The sequence below is a fragment of the Acomys minous genome (assembly GCF_964271855.1).
Source record: "Acomys minous genome assembly, chromosome: 11".
Lineage (NCBI taxonomy): Eukaryota > Metazoa > Chordata > Mammalia > Rodentia > Muridae > Acomys > Acomys minous.
Genome location: NC_140492.1, coordinates 71,856,372 through 71,881,430, shown reverse-complemented (window position 1 = coordinate 71,881,430; position 25,059 = coordinate 71,856,372). Strand labels below are relative to the sequence as shown.

Genomic DNA, 25,059 nt, shown 5'->3' with positions numbered 1-25,059 from the left:
AAGAAAGTAAGTAATTATAAGAGCTCAAAGTGAGTAGGTTAATGATGGGAAAGTGACTTGTACTTTGGTTCTTTATCATACTTGTTATTTCATGGAAGAAGACAGATGTGTTTAGTACAGTGGGACTTATTCTGCAAAATCAAGTCATTGTGAAGCCTTATTATAGGAGCGCCCATCTGAATTAAGAAAAGGAGTGACAAGAGGATATGGTGGAAAAGTTACAAAGCAAATGGTCTCTGATGCACTACTGGAGTTTGCACACATTTTAAAGCAGTCCATTTTAGATTCAGCACAACTTTATGAAATGGGTTGTCATTCTGCTCCAGTCTACTCATGGATAAACATATGAAAATATTAATACATTGTAGAATTATTGATTCTTCATATAACTCTAATGTGTGTAAACTAGTACATAAACCATAGTATAGCACACAAAGATGCCCTGCACATACTAGAAAGGATCAAGTGCATATATACATAAACATAACTGGGCTTTGAAATGACATTGTCAGGTATTTGGTAATTGTTTTTAGTGAGTTTTTGTCAAGTTGCGATGCAATTTAGAGTACAAAAGAAAGATATAACTGGATCTAAGTTTATTAAGATTAGTAAATTAGTAGGGGAAAATGTAGGGTAATAGAACCTATCTCTCCATTTTGTTAAGTTATAACTATGTATGTATGTATGCTAGTATATTCAAAATTAACATATTTATAAAAATTATGTGTGCATTTGCACAACTTTGTCTTCAACATGGACATACATTTTATAAAATTTTCTGATAACTAAACATGTTTTAAATACGTTTTAAATATATAACAATAACGTATTTTAAAAATGCTATTAACACAATTACTATATTAGAACTTCCGTAAGAAGATTGCTATAGAAATACAATTATTTAAACAAAATTGTGATGCATATTTCTTGCATTTTATCAGTTTACACATAATCTATGAACATTTCTAAGACAATGTCAATATTTGGAGTCAGTGTCTAGACCCTGTGGCAGCAAAGCACTGATTGGGGTCACAGGAAACAGATAAGGTGCTCTTCCCATGTAAACCAGTGATACTTCCATGACTCTGGGAGGCAGAGGCAAATGAATCTCTGTGAATTTGATAATAGCTTAGTCTATAAAGTGAGTCCAGGACAGGTAAGGCTACAAAGAGAAGTCCTTCTTAGAAAACAACAACAACAACAAAAAACAAACAAAAAACAAACAAACAAAAAAGGAAATAAAAAGAGAGAGAAAGAAAGAAAGAAACAGAGAAAAAAAGAATGAAAGATAACCCGGGCTACAATTATCATCCAGCAATGAAAATAAACTACTTAGTGGAGAATCAATTTTATAAAAAAGAAAAATGGCTGCTGGGAATATCAACAGTAGAGGAATGGGTGTGGGAAAATCATGAAAAGCACAGAGTGTCCATAACATGGCAATTAGAGAGTAAGATACCAGCTTTTACAATGGAGAATGTACTTGTATCTACCTCTTGATACTTAATACAGAGATAATTCTACCATATTGGGGATGAGTGCATCCAGAAGTTGTAGGTTCCTTTCTCCAGATGGCTGGACTGTGTATCTGGTCACAGAGTTTTTTCAGCTTTCTGGAGTCAAGCTGAAGAAGGCTTTGTTCAGAAAACTGGTCAAAAGGAAGGGCTCTTTGCCAGTGAGGAAGCTTTCCAGTCAGATCCCCTTTCTTGAGGGAGTGCAGGGTAGCCTTGCACTTAGGTGCAACTGAGACAACGGGAGTCTTGGAATGGGACCCTCAGACTTGTAAAAGGCCAAGTAACAGATAGCACTTGGTTAAAATAAAGACAGTCAAGAGTCAAAGAGCTAGATTTTAATTTATTAAGCTTAATGATAAAAGAAATACAAAGACCGGGAGCTACAGAGGGAGAAATGGGGAGTGTGCCCCCATTCCAGACCTCGGGCTTTAAACTAAGGGTATCTGAATTGTAGGAGCCAGGCTCAGGACACTTCCCAGGGCTTGTCTCCAGGGCAGCTTTGACATGTATTTCTTCAAAGATCCAGCTTTTGACACCTTTTGGCCTATGGTTTGCTTCAGAAGTGTCCTTACAAGTAACGAGCCTTTTAAACATATTTTGGGGTCTGGTGAGCTGTTGTTATCAGGGGCTACACTCACCTGTAACTGAGCAGGAAGCTTACCTTCGGTATCTTCTCTTCTGTCTACAGACAAAGGCCCACAGAAGAATCTATGAAAAGAATGACATCTGAGAAGTGGAGAGATCAGCAGAGGAGGGTCTGCATGCTGAGGTCTCTGTATCTTCAGATGATGCAGAGCGAGGACAGCTCTGTGTCCTCACTGCTTGGCAGAGAGAACCTGAAAACTGTAGGAGAATAAATGCAGGAGAGACCAGAGAAGAAATGCTCATGCTTTGCTGGTCCAGATGAGCAATGTGCAAAGGAATTGAGATCTGCTGATACATATTTCTACCTACAACTTGAGGGAAGTGCAGCAGAAAGGGCAAACCTAGGCATAGCAGAAGGAACACTGATTCTGATGTTATAGTGCAGTCACACTGCTCCAGATCTCATTGTATTCTTTCTTCATGTCAGATCCAGAGCCTTTTCTGAAAATGCATTTCAGTCCATTATTGCCTCTGCTCCTTGCTCAGCCTTAGTGCTAATGTTCAGGTCACAGCTCATACACTCTTAGAAGGATGGAAGTTGATTAATGCCATGATGACCATTCTGGAGACAATGGCTGCTCAGCAAGCTGAAGGTCTACTTAAGTGAATATTCCAGGTTAAGGAGGATGCCACAACTGCTTCTTAATAAGTGAAAAAATGGCATCTCTTCCATGCCAAGGCTCCTTTAAGGAAATGGTCCTTACTGATTAGTTTACTGTAAACACTGACTGCTGGTTACAAGGACCACAGTCACCATGGCCAAGAGAGCATTCATTTTACAACTCACTAGTCTCTTTCTTTACTGATGCATCCATAGTCTAATTTATATGTTGTATGATTCTGATATGCTGTGTCTTAACCAAGACTGATCTTTTCTGTGATGTCATTCTACTGTGGATTATGTAAATATGAGTTGAATTCCTTCCAACACCTGTACCTCAGGTCTCAGAGAAATTATACTGACAGGCAGATCCAGGGAGGTCTTGTGCTCTGTTTTGTTGAATTACCTTGGGAGGAAGCATTTGCCTTAATATTGTAAAGAACCAGTGAGCAACTGTAATAGGTTCCAAGAATTTGAACATGTCAGGTCTAAGAATGGTTACAGCTCCCTCTGGTGGCTTCATTATTCCATTTACCCACTGCTTACTTATTTTGTTTCTCAGGTTGACTCATAATTATCACTTTCTCTTCTTTAATTATTTTGGTTTATATGTATTTTGCTGGTTTTGAGAAATTATTCCCACTTTTTTATAGATTGACTTCAATGCTCTATGGATTTGACCTTATGTAAGTGCTTTGAATGAACACAATATTGGTTATTATTATTTTTATTTTAGTGACATATATAGAGGTTACTTATGTGAGAATCATTCTTAGCAATCTAAAGATGTGGAATGCGATGGAACAAGATTGATGATAATGTTTTAAAGATCATGTCTAGGACTCTAGAGTGAGCATTACACATACAGTGTCCAATATTGTCGCTAAAATTCAGTAATCCATGAGGCTCCACTAGAAGGCAACTCACCTCAGAAGAAGTGTTGGGAGTTCTGAGTTATCTTCAACTTGATAGGAATTGTTTATGACGTGTGTGTGTGTGTGTGTGTGTGTGTGTGTGTGTGTGTGTGTGTATTGTGGGAGAGATTACATCTCCAATTTCATGAAATTTCAATTAGTTTGTCATTGATATATAGAATGGTTATTGACTTTGTGTGTATGTTAAATCATTCCACTTTGTTGAAATTATTTATGAGCCCCAAACATTTTGTAGAGTGTTTAGTGTCTCTTATGTAAAGAATTATCATCTGTGAAACGAAATACCTTTATATCTTTTCCTACTACTAATCCTTTTATTGTCTTCACTTGTCTTATTTCTTTTGCTAAATTAAATGTGAGTATGACATGTGGACAACCTTTTCTTGTAGTTGATATAGATAGAAATACTTTGAGTTTTTTCCACATGATATTTCTTATATTGAAGTATATTCCTTTCATCCCTAACCTCTCTACACTTTAAAAATTTTTTTCTAATGCTGCTCGTGACTTAATGCATAGCAGGTCTTGTAGAATTAACCACATGAGCTACTTAGTTAATCATGGACAGGCTTTGAGTACATAAGGCTAAAAGAGTCCCTGCCAATGAACTGTTTCCATGATACTATGAAGTGAGTGGATAGATAAGCAGCCATAAAATGAGTTAAAATCTTTGCCAACTATATATGTGTGAGGAGAACTGTCTCTAAAATATTTTTAAAAGAAAATTAAACACCAAGAATATAAGTAAGCCAGTTACACTGGGATATTGGATGAGCAGAAAGTTGTCAAAAATAAATATAAATGGCTAGTAAACACTTTAAAAAACAATTCAGCTTTTATATATATTAGGTAAATGTAGATTAAAACCACTTTAAAATTTCATCTAATCAAAATATTAATCATGATAAATATAAATGGTTATAAATGCTTGTTTTCAGATAAAGAAATGGAAAACCACATACAGTGTTAATGGGAATGTGATACTTTAAACACACACACACACACACACACACACACACACACACACACACACACACAGAGAGAGAGAGAGAGAGAGAGAGAGAGAGAGAGAGAGAGAGAGAGAGAGAGAATATCTGTCTGCCTGCCTCCTTTTACTTCTAATCTCTCTTCCCGGAATTCTATTAATTCTTTTTAATAAGCCTCTTAGTTTATACATCTTACTTCTTTTTTCTTTTTTAAGAAATATATTTTCTTTTTTAAAATATATTTTATTAATTTATTCATATTATATCTCAATTGTTATGCCATCCCTTGCATTCTCCCATTTTTCCCTCCCTTCCATTTTCTCCTTATTCCCCTCCCCTATGACTATGACTGAAGAGGACCTCCTCCCCATTATATGCTCATAGTGTATCAAGTCTCTTCTTGATAGCCTGCTATTGTTCCTCTGAGTGCCGCCAGGCCTCCCCATCCAGGGGACCTTGTCAGATATGGGGCACCAGAGTTTGTGTGAAAGCCAGTCCCCACTCCCTACTCAGCTGTGGAGAATATCCTGTCCATTGGCTAGATCTGGGTAGGGGTTTGAATTTTATTGTATATATTGTCCTTGGCTGTTGCCATAGTTTGAACAGGAACCCTGGGCCCAGATCTGCCCATCATAATGTTCTACTTGTAGGTTTCTAGGACCCTCTGGATCCTTCTACTTTGCTATTCTCCCATGCTTCTCTCATCTAGAGTCCCAATAGGATGTCCTGCCCTCTGTCCCAGTTGCCTGGTAAGTGAAGACTTTCATGGGACAAGCACCTTGGGCTAGTGTCCAGATATAAGTGAGTATATACCATTTGACCCTTTCTGCTTCTGGGTTAACTCACTCATTATGATCATTTCTAGTTCAATCCCTTTGTCCACAAATTTTGGGAAATTCCTTGTTTTTAATAGCTGGGTAGCATTCCATAGTGTAAATGTACCAGTTTCTTTATCCATTCTTCTACTGAAGGACACTTAGGCTGTTTCCATGATCTGGCTATTATGAATAAGGCTGCTATGAACATGGTTGAGCAAATGTTCATGTTGTGTGCTAGAACATCTTCTGGGTATATTCCGAGGACCCAGTTAAATAGCTGGGTCTTGAGGAAGCCTTATTCCCAGTTTTCTGAGATAGCGCCAAATAGATTTCCAAAGTGGTTGTCACTTGAGTTTTTGATCTTAGCCATTCTGATGGGTGTAAGATGGAATCTCAGAGTTGATTTGATTTGCTTTTCCCTGATGATTAAGGATGTTGAGCGTTTCTTTAAGTTTCTCTCAGCCATTCTTAAGTCATTCAAAAGAATAGAAACAGAGGTTGTTTTCCCAAACTCTTTCTTTGATACTAGTATGAAATTAATACTAAAATCACATGATAACAGAATCAAAGATAAATATCAGAGCAATATTGTAGATCAACATAGACTGAAAATTACATAAGATTCTTGCAATCAAAATACAGGAATGCATGAAAATTTTTATCCTCTACGACACAATTGACTTTATTCCTAAAATGCAAAGGTGGTGAAACATATATAAGCTATAAATGTAATAAAACTTCTACTTCAAACCCTTAACATGCAACTATATAATTTGGAGTAAATTCAGAAATCAGAATAGTAAAAGGGGATCTTTGCCAAAGAAAGGTTGTAAATGAGTGATAGAGAGGGAAATAAAAGATATAAGGTGTTGTGAAAATCCTGTACACACACACACACACACACACACACACACACACACACACACACATACACACACACACACACACTATTTTAAAACTGGCAGGAAAATGAATGGACATAAATGTTCACTATTAGGTCAACTCATAAAACTTTATTTCTTACTCATATGCAGTATTTAGTCAATAATATATGAATTTATATAAACAAATATTCATGTGGACACAGTAAAACATGTAGAAAAGAGAATAAGAAAAGCCAAATATGAGGGGAAGTTGGAGAACTGAATGCAGGTAGTGGACATGAGATATGAAACATGATATAAATATAAATGTTTTTCTAGTTATAATTCTGTCATAGAAATTTTGGTCTGGATGGTGGGTAGAAATATAAAATATAGTTGATATTGAAAGTGTAAAATCTGCTTTGAAACTGCAGAGCTTACATTCAAAATGCCTACTCTAACTGTAAGGAAAAACATTGAATTTGTATCATATCACATAAAGAGAGTAAGCTTTCTCGACAAGTGATTTATTTGGGTAAGTAGGTATGTAGGGCCTGGTTAGAAGCTCTATGGTGCTTTCTTCTGTCATTTATATTTAAGCCACCAAAAGGGGATGCTTTTCTGTGAGTTATGTTCTTTCATAGATATTTGTATAGATTTACTAACAAATGGGGGATGTGGTTTATAGACCAAGGGCATTTCTCATTACTTCTTTACTCATTACTATGCAGAGTGAGTGCATCATCCCTAAAGGGGGATCAGCCAATTCCATTTTCAAGGCTTGTGGCAAGCACTCTGCATCTCTTAGTTTATATTCATCTATATATCAACATCAAACTCACTACATCTTTTTGGAAGACCTAGCAATTTTCTTCTCTACTTAAAACCTGGCTGAAAAAGTCACCGCACCTCTAACAGCTTCCCACAGCATAGAGCCTCTCACAGTGCTGAAAGCCATAAGAATTCTGCAGACCATGTTGTAGCATATGTTCACCACACATTTGGGTTTTTAAGAGTGATCCATGCAGGGATGGACCTTCATATCTATGGTACTGTCTTTTTAAAATTATTTATTTCACTTTTAGAAGATACAGTGCATGTTTTGTTAAGCTTCCTACCTTTAACCATGGTGTTTGCTCTCTGCAGCTGGACTCATTCCACAGTCATAGACAGTTCCTCCGACCAATCAATTCTTACATTTAAAACCTATCCTCCCTTTCAAATTGTTCCCCTTTTTCTCTACTATTGTATTCTCCTTTCACCTCTGCATCTCTACTCTCTCTTCTGCTAAATTACAAAACTTCCCCACAGTTGACCACCTCACAGGAGCTGCTTTCTAACCATGTGGTTTATTGTCCTAGAGTCTCCAACATTTCATGAGGATCTAGCTTCTGATCTTTCAAGAACAATCACCTCATCAACAATATGGATATCCAACACAAAAGACAAAAATAAATATATATACACACACACATACATATCCATATACACAGGTAATATATATGTGTAATATATATGCATATATACATACACACCCACACCCATATATATATCACAATTTTACTAATGTGTAAATATATGTGTTTTCCTTTTTATGCAATAGTCAAAGTGGATCTTAAGTACTAACCAAAGCAGGGTTTTACTGCCTGTATATGATTTCCTATGAGAGTTCTTATAAATCCTGACCAGACAGTGGAATAATTTTACTTTCATCCTTTGATCAACAAGCACAGTTAGGTCTTTCTATGTCTTTCTGTGTCACTTCTATGTTAATCCAAAAGTGATCTTTTTGTTTATTCTTCAGGTAATGACTACAGCAGAATTCATATTTTCAAGTAAATAATTGTATGTTTGACTTAACTAATTCCATTATTTATATTATTTCTTCAATTGATCTTTAGTGGTTTCCTTAATATTCATATGAAGAACTCATAATTTATATCAGAGAGACAGGAAAGATTTCAGAAAGGGGAAATATATAAAATAATGTGTAATTACCCAGAAAAGGAAAATTATAAGAAAGTAACATATTGTTAGTTCAGTGTGATTGTTTTTCTTAGCATTTGGGACAGAAACTCAAGGACATAAAACCTCATATTTATACCTTAGTGACATGAGTAAGAGTCAAAGCCAGGGCTGATTAATAGTTTACAAGTGGAGACATGGACTAAATATAGAGGATTTTATGATTTCACAGCCTCAATGGCACTACATTTAGAAAAAGACATAACAAAGCGATAGTCTTGTCACAAATACTTTCACATCCTCCAAGGTTCACATCACTGTGATCACCAAAAGTCTCAGAAGACTGACAATAGTAGACAGCCTCATCCTCAGCCAGTGTATTAGTGATCATCAGTGAGGCTGAGTTGGAGGAGCTGTCAAAGGAGCCTGAGAATCTATCAGGAACCCCTGTTGGTCTCTTATCATTTCCATATATCACAGGGGTTGGGGGTCGTCCCAGATGCTGCTGATACCAGTGCACAAAGCTACTTCTAAAGTTACCACCGCTGAGGTTGCAGGAGAGGGAGACTGTGCTTCCTTGTGATCCTGACACAGATTTTGGCTGAGTCAGCACAAACTGGGCATATGACCCTGCAAGAAGAAAGCAATAAAGTCAGTAAGAACAAAGCAATTCTATTCACAAAGAAGCCTGTTCCCTAATTTTAACATGCAACAATGAGTACTGTGTCAGAATTCCTTAAACCCATTCACCTGCTAAATGATGAAGGAAGACAAGGAACAGTGGAGCCCAAGTCATAGTGAAGACATCCATAGTGAAGATAATTTTCCTGATGCAATGGACAAAGTATAGTTAGGCACCCCTATTTATCTGCCCCTAGTATTCTCGTTGCATACTATGACTATGCAAATACCCTCTTCCATGTACTATACAAGTCCCTCTTTTCATTTCAGACAGAGCCTGACTGAGAAACTGAGAGACTACACTTAGGGAGGATGTGGGCTCCACCAAGTGACAGGAAAGAAAACACTGAAAATGAAGGGGAAACAACAGAGAAACTGGGGAGCACTAGGCACGTGGTTGGCCATGACTCCCCAAAGTGACTATGTCCTACCATCTGGTGTATGCCTGCTAAGTTACCCTCTGCCAACAGTGAGACAGTTTTAGTACTCTCATAGTGACTATCTGGATTCTGAATGGAACATGAATTGTCTTCATGTAATTCTGTAGATGTCAACTAAAGCAGTTGGATTATTCATTTTCAAATTCCACTTCATTTTAGTTTGGTTTCTGTTCAACGTTTCTGTCTGTTTATTGAATATGGTTTTTCAAGTCCTGAGTGTTATTTTTCATTTCCATCAGCCTTATGGATGTGTTTTCTTTGGCATCACTCTGTTATTCTCCTTAAGTTCGTCCTCCTCAATTTTATTTATCTGTTTCTTTGTTTTTAATCCCCACCAAGTCTTTCATGAAGTTTATAACTGTGCTTTTAAACTTTGTGTTCTTGGGTTATCTAGGCAATTCTCATCGGTAAACATTTCTACAGGAGTGGTAGGTTTGTGGCAGGAGATGCTGGCTTAATATTTCATATTGTTTGCATTTTGTGATGCGATCTAGGCATGTGGATTTCTGTTGTTGATTCTGAGTCGGTTATGGACAGAGCCTGTTAGAACTTGGGTAGTTTAACCTAGAGGTTAGAAATAGGTTAAGTAGAATAACAAGAGTTGGGTAGCATGGACTGAGCATATGTCAAGAATGTACGTCTCGGTCGATAATTGGAATGTGGGGGTATATCTGGGCAGCTGTAGAGAGTTGATATGGTATTGGCTGGCCCATTGTTTTGTGTTGCTAGTAAGTTTAACCCTGGCAATTAATTATAAGTTGGTTGAGTTTTAACAGACATTGCCAGACTAGGTTGGGGTGTTGTGTGTGGGACCTGGAATAATTTTGTCAGATTGAGGATGGAGTATAGAGTGAAGTATCAATCAGATTACTAAGGTAGGGCTTGGGAAACATGCAGGATACAGTTGGTTGGCATAGTTAGATGAGGTGGGGGGAAGCCCTCTGTCTCAGGTTCAGGCAGTACAGATCCTGTGGAAACCTAGACTTATGTTGGGGTGCTGGTGGTAATTGTTAAGCTAGGGTGGACACTATATGTGGTAACTGTTATTGGTATGGCAGGTTGGTAGAGAATTATGGAAGAAAGGAACTTGCAGAACCATCAGGGGATACCCTGGCAGAAAATATGCAAGATTTAGTGTAATGGAGAATTTGCAAGATGAAGACATTTAAACTAACATTTTTCTTGGCAAGACTTGATACCCTATGAACATATACAGGGGGAGGTAATCCCCCTCAGGAACAGTCATAGGGGAGGGGAATAAGGGGAAAATGGGAGGGAGGGAAGAATGGGAGGATACAAGGGATGGGATAACCATTGAGATGTAACAAGAATAAATTAATAAAGGAGAAAAAAAAAGAAAGCAAGGAAAAAAAGTAAACTAACATTTTTCTTGGGACAATTCAGTACTGACTAATGAAAAGGACACAGAATGTATGATGTAAGCTTACCCATAAACACGAGAAACAACAAACTGCAACATGCCTACACAGCAGCAGTGTATTATTTGTTTCCTTACTCTTAGGACTTGAACGTCATGCAACTCTTTTTTTTAACTTTCAAACTATTTTAGCTTTAATAACCTGGCAGCAATTCAATATAATTAAAAGAGAGTCAAGATTATTCCCTTTAGTGGTGATGATGCTCACGATTTTTGACACAGTCATGGTCAAAACAAAGTTAAGATTGGATTCCACATAATGTAGATTCATGGCTCACAGTCTGAGAATTAGATGCAGAATTAGATGAGAAAGGAGCAGAAAAGACATTAAGGAAACATGAGAGATCAGTAACACTGTTGTTGGATCGTGAGAACCTTGGGGTGTTTCTTGATGGTGATACAGTGTCACAAATATTTGTCTGCTGTGAAGAACAAATGTGAGTAACCCGATCAAATTTGTTGTGCTATATTGTCAAGTTTCTTCAGTGTACAGATGTAACCCTCATCATTGGGCCAATGCTGGAGAAACATAACTACACTTCATCTGGGGATTATGACTCTTCTACAGCTTGCCACATTTGTGGCAAATAAACAGGCTCAAGAATGTTCTTATGTACATTTTTCATCCCATATATTATGAAAAAGTCAGTGTGAACTACTGCCTAGAGATGAGACTTCTCATTTGAATTGTGCATTTGAATATTTTATACATGAGAAGTGTCTCCTAGTTGGTACCAGAATAAACCATCGATACTAACAATGAAGCCCCTGTTTTGAGTTACCCATGAGTTTGACTCTCAGAGACAAGCAGTGAGTTGGGGGCTGAATAGCTACAAACACACATAGAGTGATGATGAGCACAAACCAGGGGTCACTCTTAATTATCTGAGCCAAACTCTCTAATGCAGGCTGAATAATAATTTGTTCTTGTAGGCTGATCATCACCTATTCAGGTAAGGGAGAGGAGAAGAGAAATATAACCAGAGCATGGATACTCTCCTATCTTATGATGCAGCTGTTCATCCCAGGCTTTTATTTCCTGACTTCTGCAAAAGGAGGGCTTGTTTAGGCAAAATTACCTCTTTCCTTCATGGCTCTTTAGATCTGCAAAATATATATTTATAATCAGAGAGAGGATCTTATGGAACAAGCTGGTAAGAAAGTAGCATGGCCTGAGTATAATCTAGGGAAGTTGTTACAGGATGCAGCTATGAGAAATTTGCACAGAAGTTTACAACAGACTTTCTGACTCACTCCAGTGTCTATTAGCAGAAGTCCACTCAGCAGCCACCATGACTGAAGTAACAGGGACCTCATATGTGGCCACTAGCATCTATCTTTTACTATTTAATTGAAAGAATCTGGAATCATTTTGACAGGTACTCAAAAGAAGTTCCAGAGGAATTACCATAAGAAAGTGCCAGAAAAAATTTTTTTATTTTGCCTCAATAACCCTTACCTAGTCAATTTTTGCTTATGAAGTAGAATGTTCAAATTTTGTAATCAAAGCTGCACTTTTTCTCTATACACATGATTGTTAAAATTAAGATGTAGATAAGATAAAATATTGGTATGATAAGTTAGCTAATGTGATTTTTATATCTATTATTTCATTTACATTTTCTCCTTTTAATTGTTTCTTCAATCAATCATTATTTTAATTGTTTATGTATATGTCTGTGATTTGGACTCTACCTTAACTAGTCCTTGCATCTAGCAATTTTATTTGTAAGTTGCCAACTCATAGGCTACCTTAGAGTTCTTAAATCTCAGCTGAAAGCACAAGATCCACTCTCAAGCAGCTCTAGGAAGGGAAGGACTGCCATGTTCCCATTCACCATCCAGTTTCCTGACATTTATTTATTTTGGAAGATGGCGCTGAGGTTTCCCACTTCCTCTAGTACCTGGGTAAATTGTCTATGCATTTCAGACAGTCAAGTTCCTTGTGACAAATTTTAATGAGCTTCATGATTATTGCCTTAATAAGGTTTCTATGAGTGTGATAAAGCCCCATAACCAAATGCAACTTTGGAGGGAAGGGCTTATTTTTTTATACAACTCCCAGGTCACATTCCATCATTGAGTGAATAGAGGACAGCGATGAAAGAAATGAGTGTGGAGTTAGAAACTTATGTAGAGACCATGGATGATTGTTCCTTACTGCTTCCTTCAGAATGCTTTTCTATACACACCAGGACAAACTGCCCAGAGGTGGCACACTCTCAGTGGGCTGAATCGGATAAAATGACACACACATTTGCCCACATACTAAATGGTTGGGTCATTTTCTCAATTAAGATACATCGCCCAAGATATCTTCAGCTTGTGTCAAGTTGACAAAAACTCAACTAGGACAATTTGATTTCCTGTAATGTATCTTTAACTTTGTTGTAGAATTATGTTGTGGGCTGGAGAAATGGCTCATAGATTAAGAGCATTGAATGGTCTTCCACATATCCTGAGTTCAATTCCCAGCAACCACATGGTGGCTCACAACCATCTATAATGTGAGATGATGCTCTCTTCTGGCCTATAGGTGTACAAGCAGACAAAGCATGGTATTCACAATAATAAATAATTTTTAAAAATTATGTTGTTTTCTCATTTTCATTTGTTCTAATTATCATGAGATGATTTTAAAAAATACTGTTTTGATAATGGGTAAGAAGTACAATGTTTTCCACTCTTAAATGTGAAAAGTTTTTGTTTTGTATGTTTGTTTTTGTTTTTGTTTTGTATTGTTTTTTCAAGACAAGGTTTCTTTGTGTAGCCTTGGCTGTCTTAGACTCACTTTGTAGACCAGGCCAGCCTCGAACTGACAGCAATCCACCTGCCTCTGCCTCCTGAGTGGTGGGATTAAAGGCGTGAACCACCATGCCCGGCTCATGTGAAAAGTAAAAACTAAACATTCTACATATTCTACCTGTCTACTTAATAAATAGTAGGATTTTATTCTCCACACAGAGATGTTAGTTTTCCTGAAAGACAGGGGAAAGCAGCTTAGAGAGGTTTTAACTTTTTTCAGAAATTGGCTGGATACAAAATTAACTCAAAAAAATCTGTAGCCTTCCTATACGCAAATGACAAACTTGCAGAGGAAGAAACTAGGAAAACCACACCCTTCACATTAGCCACAAGCAATATAAAATATTTAGGAGTTACTCCAACTAAGCAAGTGAAGAACTTGTTTGAAAAAAATTTCAAAACTTTGAAGAAAGAGATTGAAGATGACATGAGAAGATGGAATGATCTTCCTTGCTCATAGATCAGGAGAATTAACATTGTAAAAATGGCCATCCTACCAAAAGCAATCTACAGATTCAATGCAATCCCTATCAAAATACCTACACAATTTTTTAAAGACATTGAAAGTTCAATTCTGAACTTCATATGGAAAAACAAAAAACCCAGAATAGCAAAAACAATCTTGAACAATAAAAGGTGCTCCGGAGGAATCTCCATACCTGATCTCAAACTGTACTATAAAGCAATAGTAACTAAAACAGCATGATACTGGCACAGCAACAGGCTGGCTGATCAGTGGAATCAAATCGAAGACCCAGATATGAACCTACACACATATGGTCATTTGATTTTTGACAAAGAAGCCAAATCCATTCAATGGAAAAAGGATAGCATCTTCAACAAATGGTGCTGGTCTAACTGGATGTCTATGTGTAAAAAAATGTAACTGGACCCATACTTGTCACCTTGCACAAAAGTCAAATCCAAGTGGATTAAAGACCTCAACATAAAACCAGAGACACTAAGTCACTTAGAAGAAAAAGTGGGGAAGAGCCTGGAACATGTTGGCACAGGAGACAACTTCCTGAACAGAACACAATGGCCCAGGCATTAATGTCAACAATTAATAAATGGGACCTCATGAGGCTGAGAAGCTTCTGTAAGGCAGGAGACACTGTCAAGAGAACAAAGCGACAGCCTACAGGCTGGGAAAAGATCTTCACCAATCCTACATCTGACAAAGGTCTAATATCCAAAATATATAAAGAACTCAAGAAATTAAACACCACCAAACCAAATAACCCAGTTGAGAAATGGGGCTTGGAACTAAACAGAGAATTCTCAACAGAAGAATATCAAATGGCTGAGAAACATTTAAAGAAATGCTCAACCTCCTTAATCATCAGGGAAATGCAAATCAAAACAACTCTGAGATTCCATCTTACACCCATCAGAATGGCTAAGATCAAAAATTCAAGTGACATCACATGCTGGCGAGGATGTGGGGAGAGAGGAACACTCCTTCATTGCTGGTGGGAATGCCAACTAGTACAGCCAGTTTGGAAATATATCTGGTGCTATCTCAGAAAAATGGGAATAGCGCTTCCTCAAGACCCAGCTATTCCACTCCTTGGAATATACCCAGAAGATGCTTCAACACACAACAAGAAAATTTGTTCAACCATGTTCATAGCAGCCTTATTCATAATAGCCAGAACATGGAAACAGCCTAAGTGTCCCTCAGTAGAAGAATGGATAAAGAAACTGTGGTACATATACACTATGGAATACTATTCAGCGATTAAAAACAAGGAATTCCCGAAATTTGTGGAAAAATGGATTGAGCTAGAAATGATCATAATGAGTGAGTTAACCCAGAAGCAGAAAGACTCAAATGGTATATACTCACTTATATCTGCATACTAGCCCAAGGGGCATGTCCCATGAAAGCCTTCACTTACCAGGAAACTGAGACAGAGGGGAGGACATTCTAGTGGGACTCTAGATGAGAGAATCATGGGAAAATGGCAAAGTAGAAGGATCTAGAGGGTCCTAGAAACCTACAAGTAGAACATTATAATAGGCAGATTTGGGCCCAGGGGTCCTGCTCAAACTAAGGCACCAGCCAAGGACAATACAGGCAGTAAACCTTAAACCCCTACCCAGATCTAGCCAATGGACAGAACATTCTCCACAGTAGAGTGGAGAGTGGGATATGACTTTCTTACATACTCTGGTGCCTCACCTTTGACCATGTCCCCTGGAGGGGGAGACCTGGTGGCACTCAGAGGAAGGACAGCAGGTTACCAAGAAGAGACTTGATACCCTATGAGCATATAGAGGGGGAGGTAATCCCCCTCAGGAACAGTCTTAGGGGAGGGGAATAAGGGGAAAATGGGAGGGAGGGAAGAATGGGAGGATACAAGGGATGGGATAACCATTGAGATGTAACAAGAATAAATTAATAAAGGAAAAAAAATAAAATGACAATAAATGAGAAACAAATCCTAAATTTAAAAAATATTCAAATTCTAACAGCATATACACTTAAAGCAATTGGAACATTCATTCAAAGAAAATGCTTGCATTCTTATGAACTTGAAACAACAGCTAAAATACTGAAGAACCAAATTTGTTTATATAAGTAAATAAATATTGTCATGCTCTTAAAAGGAATTGGATAGATTCATTCCCACCTTGGACAAGGAAGAAAATAGTGTTGGGTAATGACAACTGTTAATTGTTTCTGCTTAATGAGAAAGTTGTAATAGAGTAGGACCATATTGTATAATTACATAAAATTGGCTTATTAACTTAATACATATTGTGAATATATTGATTCAAGTTAGCTTATAAACTTAATACACGTTATGAATATATTGATTCAGAATACAATAAGATATAAAAGTTATTTTTACTTTTAGAGGCTTATTCTTGGATTTAAATTATTTTTATTTTGAAACTGCATGTTTGCTTCCAGCCTGCACACAAACCAAACTGTTAGTGCCTGGCTAGATGTAGTCATTTGGCTTGCAATACTTAGGTGTATTTATTTATGACACAGTGATTTGGATTGTAACACTATACTGCTTAGATATAGACAAAGGTCAATCACTAACTAGGATGGAAGAAGAGAAACTTAAGACTGAGATTTTTGGATAACAATTAAAGGTTAATCTAATATTGTATATGTGTGATCCTTCAAAATTGTGTATAAATAGAGACAGCTCAAGCAATTTGGGACCACTTGCTCAAACTGCAATAAGTGGTCAGTGTTTTTCCGTTTGCTTACTCCACATCTCTGTCCCGGGTTACTGAACTTGTCAGATACAGACTCTGTCACCTTTTCATATTCTGCATTGTATGTTTCCCTACCAATCATTTTCCATCACATGCCCACTTATGAGGTAATTTATAGTGGATAAGCATCATACATCCTCACACAAGGCAGATTTACCTTCCACACTTGGGATCAAAACAAAACCATATTTACATCCACTGCATGAATCACATACCTTTTCTAATTCACTATGAACAAATCAAATTCTCAGTGCACATATGAATAATTTACTAATTACATCCTGATTAGGGCAAAACAGGTCCAGATCACTATTTCAAATAATAAATTGCTAGAATGTGGTCATATCTTTCATGCAGATGGGAAGAAAAGGCAATTTTGCATGGTTTGATAATTTCTACATCTGAGGTCTCACTCATCTTTGTTCTCCAGTTGAGATGGTCACTAAGCAGGAGCATAAAACTGAGTGGGCATATGTATACTGAAGTTTCAGGATCTGTTGCATCCTCAGAAAGATAAGCTCTGTCTCCTATGTGCATACTGGTATCTTTATTATCAACTCAGATCATGAACACATGTAGAGTCACACAACCACATGTCAAGGAAGATATTAGGAAATTTAATAGAAAAATTTAATAGCTTCAGTTATGATAATATGGATCCCTAAACATCTATGGATACATTAGATTGCCAGATAAGAAAGCCCGCTGTTATACCAAAAAAAAGTGAACTTATTGAATGGATCAATATAATGAACATATTTCTCTAAATGTTTAGTAGGAATTTATCTAATTTTTTTTAGTACTGACATGAAAAATGCTAAATCTTCCAGGGCAGAATTCACAAGGTGTCACCCACACAAAACATCAGTCCTTGGAGGAAATCTGGGAGTGGGATAGGTTGTCCTCCCGAGAGTAGAGCACATAAAGTGTTTGCCAAGTGCTAAATGTGCAGTCATAATAACATACAAAAGTAACTTTACATGGATTAAACAGTGTATATTTAAGAATAGAGTAAAAAGAAGAGGGAAATGTGGTTTTATGATAACTGCAAAAAGAAAAAAAATCAATCCTCAAAACAGGGACTATGCAGTGATTGAACTCTGAAAGAAATAGAGCATATAGTTAATCCTGTTCTCAGGCTGCTTCTGACAGATGTTAATTTTTTAGTAGAACTCAGTAACTCTCTGCATCTAAGCAAAAGAAACAAAGACAGTGGGCCTGAGACTTTTATAATATATAGACATGAAATCTAAATAAGGATGTATGATGGACCCTCAGAATTGTTTTGATTTGCATTTCCCTGATGACTAAGGAGGTTGAGCATTTCTTTAAGTGTTTCTCAGCCATTTGTTATTCCTCCATTGAGAATTCTCTGTTTAGTTCCAAGCCCCATTTCTCAATTGGGTTATTTGGTTTGGTGGTGTTTAATTTCTTGAGTTCTTTATATATTTTGGATATTAGACCTTTGTCAGATGTAGAGTTGGTGAAGATCTTTTCCTAGTCTGTAGGCTGTCACTCAAATTCAATATGACCCAGAAATACACGCTCAGATTGCTCTGTACACTGTGTGGGCCTGGAAATCTTTTCCTACTAAGGAGGCATGGGAGCAGCTATCCAAAGTAATTCAGGGGCATTCAGAACCATTTCAGGAATTTGTAGATCGTCTTATGCAGTAGGCTGGTCGGATATTTGGGGATGTAGAAGGAGCTATGCCTATCATCAAGCGATTGGCCTTTGAAAATGCCAATAGATACTGGCCCTTACTCCCACATAAACACAAGAGTATTTCCCACTGCCCAAATCTGGCTCAATCTGGATAAATGAGTCTTCAATGACGGGTAAGATCCGGGGGATGTATGATCAACCTAGACAGGAAGTTCATGATATACATGGGCTTTTCCATGATGGGTAAGATATACATTGACATCCTGGACCTCCTAAGACAGGAGCTCATTTTATATACAGAAAGGGGACCAGTAGGGAACACAGCTGTGCTGGTACTTACCATTACTTGTTTTTGTCTGCAGTTGAAACTTTACTTGTTTTTATTGGCAATTGAAACATTACTTGTTTTTCTTGCATTTGAAACATTGTGCTCCACTGGGTGCCTTCATTTTTCTGGTTTTCAGTCCACAGAGCTGTAAGACTGCTGGTTCCTCCCCTATATATGCAGTTCTGTTACTCCCAATGAACAGCATTGTCTTAGCATGAATGACCTGCGGTCTTGTGTGTTCTTCAATCTGCAGTTCCTCGCTCAATAGTTCAGGATACTTGCAATGAGGGCATTGTACAATGGTTATGATCCACAAAACAACTGTAATCAAATAGTCTCAATTTTATGGTATGTCGAGGGCAGTGCTAAATCCTGCCATGTCAGAAATCCCGTGCTTAGGCTACATGCTGTGACCTTCCAGTTGCTGTGTTTTGCCAGAGGTCTTTGTGTTCCAGGCTATCCTTGTTCTATTTACCTTTGAAAGGAGTAGGGAAATCCCTAGTGAGAGACACCCTGAGGATTAAGGAAGTCCTTACAGAGAGCTACTCAGAGGATTAAGGAAGTTCCTACAGAGAGCTACTCAGGCTATTGTGTTCTTCTTGCCTGGGAGCTAGGAAGAGAGGGATTAGAATAGATCCTATTGACCTTGCTATAAAAAGTCTTACTCATTGCCATTAAAGAGAATCTTGATCAGAAATATCCGGATCTGACTCATTATTCTCACCTCTTTGTACCCCACTTTAAATCACCACCCACTCCCTCTTTCAGGTTCCATTCTTCCCAAGCACTGAGACACATCATTTGGTGCCTGATTAGGCCTTAAAAATGAGGGATCAAGTGAGGGACATTGCGTGGAAAGAGGAGTGAAAGACAAGTGGACTGTCTGCCCTGAATTCGCCCGCTTAGCAGAGGAATGGCAAGGTAAGCAATGCAAATATAGGACAGAGCAATAGTAACCATTTATGCAGTGACAAATGAGAGATTTATTATTATTGAAGCTGAAGATGTCTTGGAAGGATATATAAGGGAATCCAGGAATAATGATAAAGAAGATCTAGAAAGGGAAGCTACTTGTTCTCAAGAGCATGACTGGCAGCCTCTGCCTAAAGAACCCCCAGAGCAAGAGGATCCCAGTGAAAAAGTTTTGGGACAACTTTATGCCCTGGAGGAAGAAGTTAGCTTAGCTAAGAGACAGAAACAATTAGAGAGATAATTAGAAAGAATAAGGATTGATGATAATGTTGATAAAAGTCATTGTGGACAGAAAGGGAAGGTTTCCAGTCTAGTAAATAGCCTTCAGGTTATGTCCCCATTAGAGACTGGAATGCTAAGAGCTAAAAACACAGGACAAAGATGAGCAATGAGCTTACTTCTCCGGTTGTAGGAACATTAGATTTTCAGCACAGTTGAGGTAAACAGTATGCCTCTATAGAATGGAAACAACTCAAATAATTAAAGACTGCTTGTGCTCAGTATGGACCCACTGCTCCATTTACCATAGCAATGGTTGGTGCACTAACGAATGCCAACGTCGCCCCTGCTGATTGGAATACCTTAAGGAAAGCGTGTTTAGACTGAGGAAGTGGATACTTTTATAATGTGAGATAGAGTTGGTTAAAAAATTATAGAAATGCTATATTATGCTTTTAGACCTATAAAGGTTCCTGTATATATTTGTTTGTTTGTTGGCTTTATTTAAAGATAGTTTAGACCCTAGATATGCCATTTATTGTCAAGGTTTCAAAACCGTTTTTTGTCTTGCCTATCAGACTGTTTGTTTGCTTGATGATTGTCATGTAAAATTTTATGTCTCTGTCTGTATATTTGTTTGATTCTTTAAATATTGTTTCATTTTTCTATGTTTTAAGAGAGGGCTAAGCTTGACTCACTGGCTAATATTCCAAAACAGTGCAGCAAGCACATCCCATGAGGCAGTGAGTGTCTTGCCTCCATGTGGTGGTGGCCAGTTGTAGGCCCACCCTTTGCAGGGCCTGCACCCAAGTACAGCAGCTGCCCATGGGGACTAAGCCCAGGACTGGAGCATCCATGGGCCAAAATGTTTCACAGGCACTGCTCCTGACTGTTCCTGTGGTGCTCAATTCTTACAGAGCAGGAATATCTGCGAAAACACTGCTGGCCAGAGAAGTACAATCTAAGGAATAGAGTTTATTGCCTTAAACTTAGAATTTTTTCGTATGTTTAATATTTGCCTGTAAGGGATTTAACAATTTTATAAACTGGTCTAGGGAATGAAGTTAATTCCAAGCTCCTTAGCTACAAGGTGTTTATAATATTTTTGTTTCTTTGCTTAATTTTTACTTGAGAGATACTTCTAAAATTTTTTAGATTCTCAGAAAAGAGAGATAAACTAGTTTTGTCCTTGGAACTAGACATTTATAGTCAGGAGATTCCAGCTTAGATCAAACTAGTTAAACAATCCCAGGACTACAATGTCCTTGAGCCAGATAATTTTACATACACTACTCCTAGCTATCTGTGGGCTTGGAAATTACAGGGCAGAGATGGCTACAGACATGTGGCCAGTTGGAGAGGTGGAAATAGGAGGCTGATAGTTTTCTAAACTAGCCTAGGAAATTTAATTAACTGCCTAGAAATTAGAATTCTCTTGTTTTCTTGATTAATTTTTGTTTGAGATATTTAAAGATTTTTTTTTTACTAGAATTGAAATGAAATAATTAAACAAGGAATTGTGGCACATGACTTTAATCCCAGCACTTGGGAGGTAGAGACAGGTGGATCCTGTGACAGGGTATTGTGGTACACACCTTTAATCCCAGCACTTGGGAGGTAGAGACAGGTGGATACCTGTGACAGGGTATTGTGGTACACACCTTTAATCCCAGCACTTGGGGATTAACAGAGTCTAACTCCTGAGTTCCAACCTGATCATCACAAGGCATAATCTATTGATAAGCTAAATTACTTACAAAATGGATATTTTTAACTTACTTGAGACTTGAGACTTATGGGAACATTGCAGCCATTACTGCCCACTCGACACATTCTGGATATTCAACTGCTTTTTCCCAACCAGGAGAAGCCACAAAAAATTTAATCATTCACTGTCTATCTGCCTTTTCTCATATTGGAGGGCCTAAGGCTATCAAGACAGACAATGAATCAGGATATGTCAGAAATGTTTTTAAATTTTTTTGTGACTCTTTCCATAAAGCATATTACAGGTATTCCTTATAATCCTCAAGGACAAGGTATGGTGGAATGAGCTCATTCTACCATAAAAACCTATTTATAAAAAGTAAAGAAGGGGGAACTTTACCCCAATCACCTAAAAATGCTTTGTGTCATGTTCTCTTTATTTTAACTTTTTTACTGCTTGATGCCAAAGTAAATTCTTCAGCCAATCAATTCTGGCACAGCAATACTCAATCATCTTTTGCTACAGTGAAATGTGAGGATCCTTTAACTGGACAGTGAAATGGACCTGAGTCTGTATTAATATGGGTTCTAGGCTCTGTGTTTTCTTATAGGAACATGATGTTGCACACTGGTTACCTGAGAGGATTGTGCATCAAGTGGATGTTAACATGGATGAGTTTGATGATGATCCTGAGGTTGGAGGTAAAGCTTCGTTGGACACTTATTCCTGCTTCTTGGAATAACGTATGTCAACAACACTCACTGCCTCATTTCGCTGTATTTGAGGAGGAAAGGAGAAGTCAAGTATTCCAGTACCTATGAGCCATACTCCTTAGGGACCTGACTGAACTTTGGAGTCCGTATTTGTAGGAACACCTCAAGAATATTCTCCTTCCAGAAAACCAGATTTTAAGCTGTATAAGTACTTTTCCACCCTAATTATTAGGATCAGTTTCATCGGCAGGACTGTGGGGAACTGAAAAGGGACTTGTGGTGTGTTGTTGAGTGATAAAATCTCTGTTATAATTTTGTTATTATTCTCATATCTACTATTGTTTTTGCCATTGCTTTACTAATACCGTTTATGCCTTAACTAGGAGATCAGTGATTTGAGATGACTGAGAAAGTTACAATGTCATGCCAGACTTCCCTAGACTCCTTGTGAGTAGGATACAGCTAGATTCACATTTGATATAATCTCTTTAGAATTAATAGTAATCTACAGCATTGATTATCCTTGGCGAGGATGACAGGGATCGAAATTGTAGCCTGTGCCTTACATCCTTTCTAACACAGCACATGTCTCAGCAATTGCAGCTGATACAAGGACAACCACATGTCATAGAACTCAAAGACACTGCCCTTCTTCATGTGTTGATATGGAAGCAAGCCAGAGATGAGTAAGAGTCAGTCTGAGCCTTATCTGACCTAAGACAGGCCATGAATGATGGAATTCATGTGCCAATGATTGGTAAAGACGAGTACCCTACTCACCAATCTAAGACAGGCTCTTCATAATTTTATTTTAAGAAGGGACAGATGTGGGGATCCATGTTAAATTCTTCCACGTAGAAATCCCGTGCTTAGGCCTCATGCTGTGACCTTCCAGTTGCTGAGGTTTGCTGGAGAAGGTCATTGTGTTCCAGGCTATCTTTGGACTATTAACCTTCGAAAGAAGTTGGGAAATCCCTACTGAGAGATGTCCAGAGGATTAAGGAAGTTCTTACAGAGAGCTAATCAGAGAATTTAGGAAGTTCCTAGAGAGCAACTCAGGCTATTGTGTTCTTCTTGTCTGGGACCTATAATAGAGGGATCAGAATAGATCCTACTGACCTTACTATAAAAAGTCTTACTCATTGCCATTAAAGAGAATCTTGATCAGAAATGTCCAGACCTGACTCATTATTTCTTGCCTCTCTGTATCCCACTTTCAATCACCACTCTCTCTTTCAGGTGAACCCTGGTTTGATTCATCCCCAGGGCCAGGACACGTCAGTGGGATGAAATTTGTTGTAGCCACTCTGAATATCAGTTTAGCTAGTCTAAAAGAAACAGAAAAACACTAGGTTTTCTACCAGGATCAGATTACTTAATCTCCTAGGAACTGAAGCTGGGAGTGAGTAGGGAATACAGAAGAATAAATACTGTATATATGGGACTGAAACTGAGTGAGGTTGAGGTGTTGGTCTGAAGGGAGAAATAAGGATCTGCAGTTAGCCTACTAACTTGCCTGAAATGCATGGCCTATGTGTTCACCAAGAATTCCTGCTGGATTTGGCATGCTTGGTGGAATAAATCAAACACTGAAGGGGACAAGAATAGGAGAAGTAGTTCTTTGGGATTCACTAGAGATGAAGTGGGGGATATGTCAGGTGTTTTGTTGCTGAAGAGAGGATGAGATGTGAAATAACAATGAAGATAATTTTATGACTAGGTTGTGGCACAACATGAGGAACTATATTAAAGAGTCACAGCATTAGGAAGATTAAGAACTACTGGCCTAAATGCTGGCATTATAGGCATGCGCGTCCATGATTATTTTTTATCAGTTTTGGGTTTTATATATTTGGTTTCAAGTCACAAAGGCCTGTAAGGAACTCATTATGTAATTAACGATGACCTGAACATCCTACTTTCTCTTTTATCTGCTGAGTATTATATATTTTTTGGTTTTGTCATTGTTTTATAACACTTTGTGTTTGTTTATTCTAAGACTGGGTCTCACTGTGATGCTCTGGCTTAAAATTTATTTCTACTTCCTTTTTTGCTTCCCACATGCCAGAATTTAATGCTCATCTCACCATTATTGGCTGGTTTTCCAATATTTTGTGACCTGCCAAATATTTTCTGACATTATCTGCTTCTAAAATTTAGGACAGGTGCTTAATTTCACACAGACAATGTTTAGTCTGAACATAGCTGAACAAGTTATGTATTGGCTGTCTGTGTATTTCTGCAATACTTTGGCAGAGTGGATCCATTTTGACAAGCCAGCTGCCAAGCTTGGGGTATTTACCTTTTGAGAATACATTAGCTATTCTGTGCTTCAATTGGTCCTATGCACTACTGCTGACACCTATTATTTCCTGACTCTCAAACTTACAATACCTGTCATGAAAATAGAGTAGATCATCCTCTTATACCACAGAGGTCACAGCATTCAAAGGAGGGCTGTGAAGGCAGTGAAGAAAATAAGGTATTCTTCACAGCTTGGACATGAGTGAGTCATGGAGTAGG

General features: G+C 37.8%; 1 gene segment (V, D, J or C); it reads right to left on the bottom strand.

Annotated features, from left to right (window-relative positions):
• The window catches only part of LOC311609387 (immunoglobulin lambda constant 6-like), a 463,931-nt gene that overhangs the window by 183,171 nt on the left and 255,701 nt on the right, over positions 1-25,059 (bottom strand).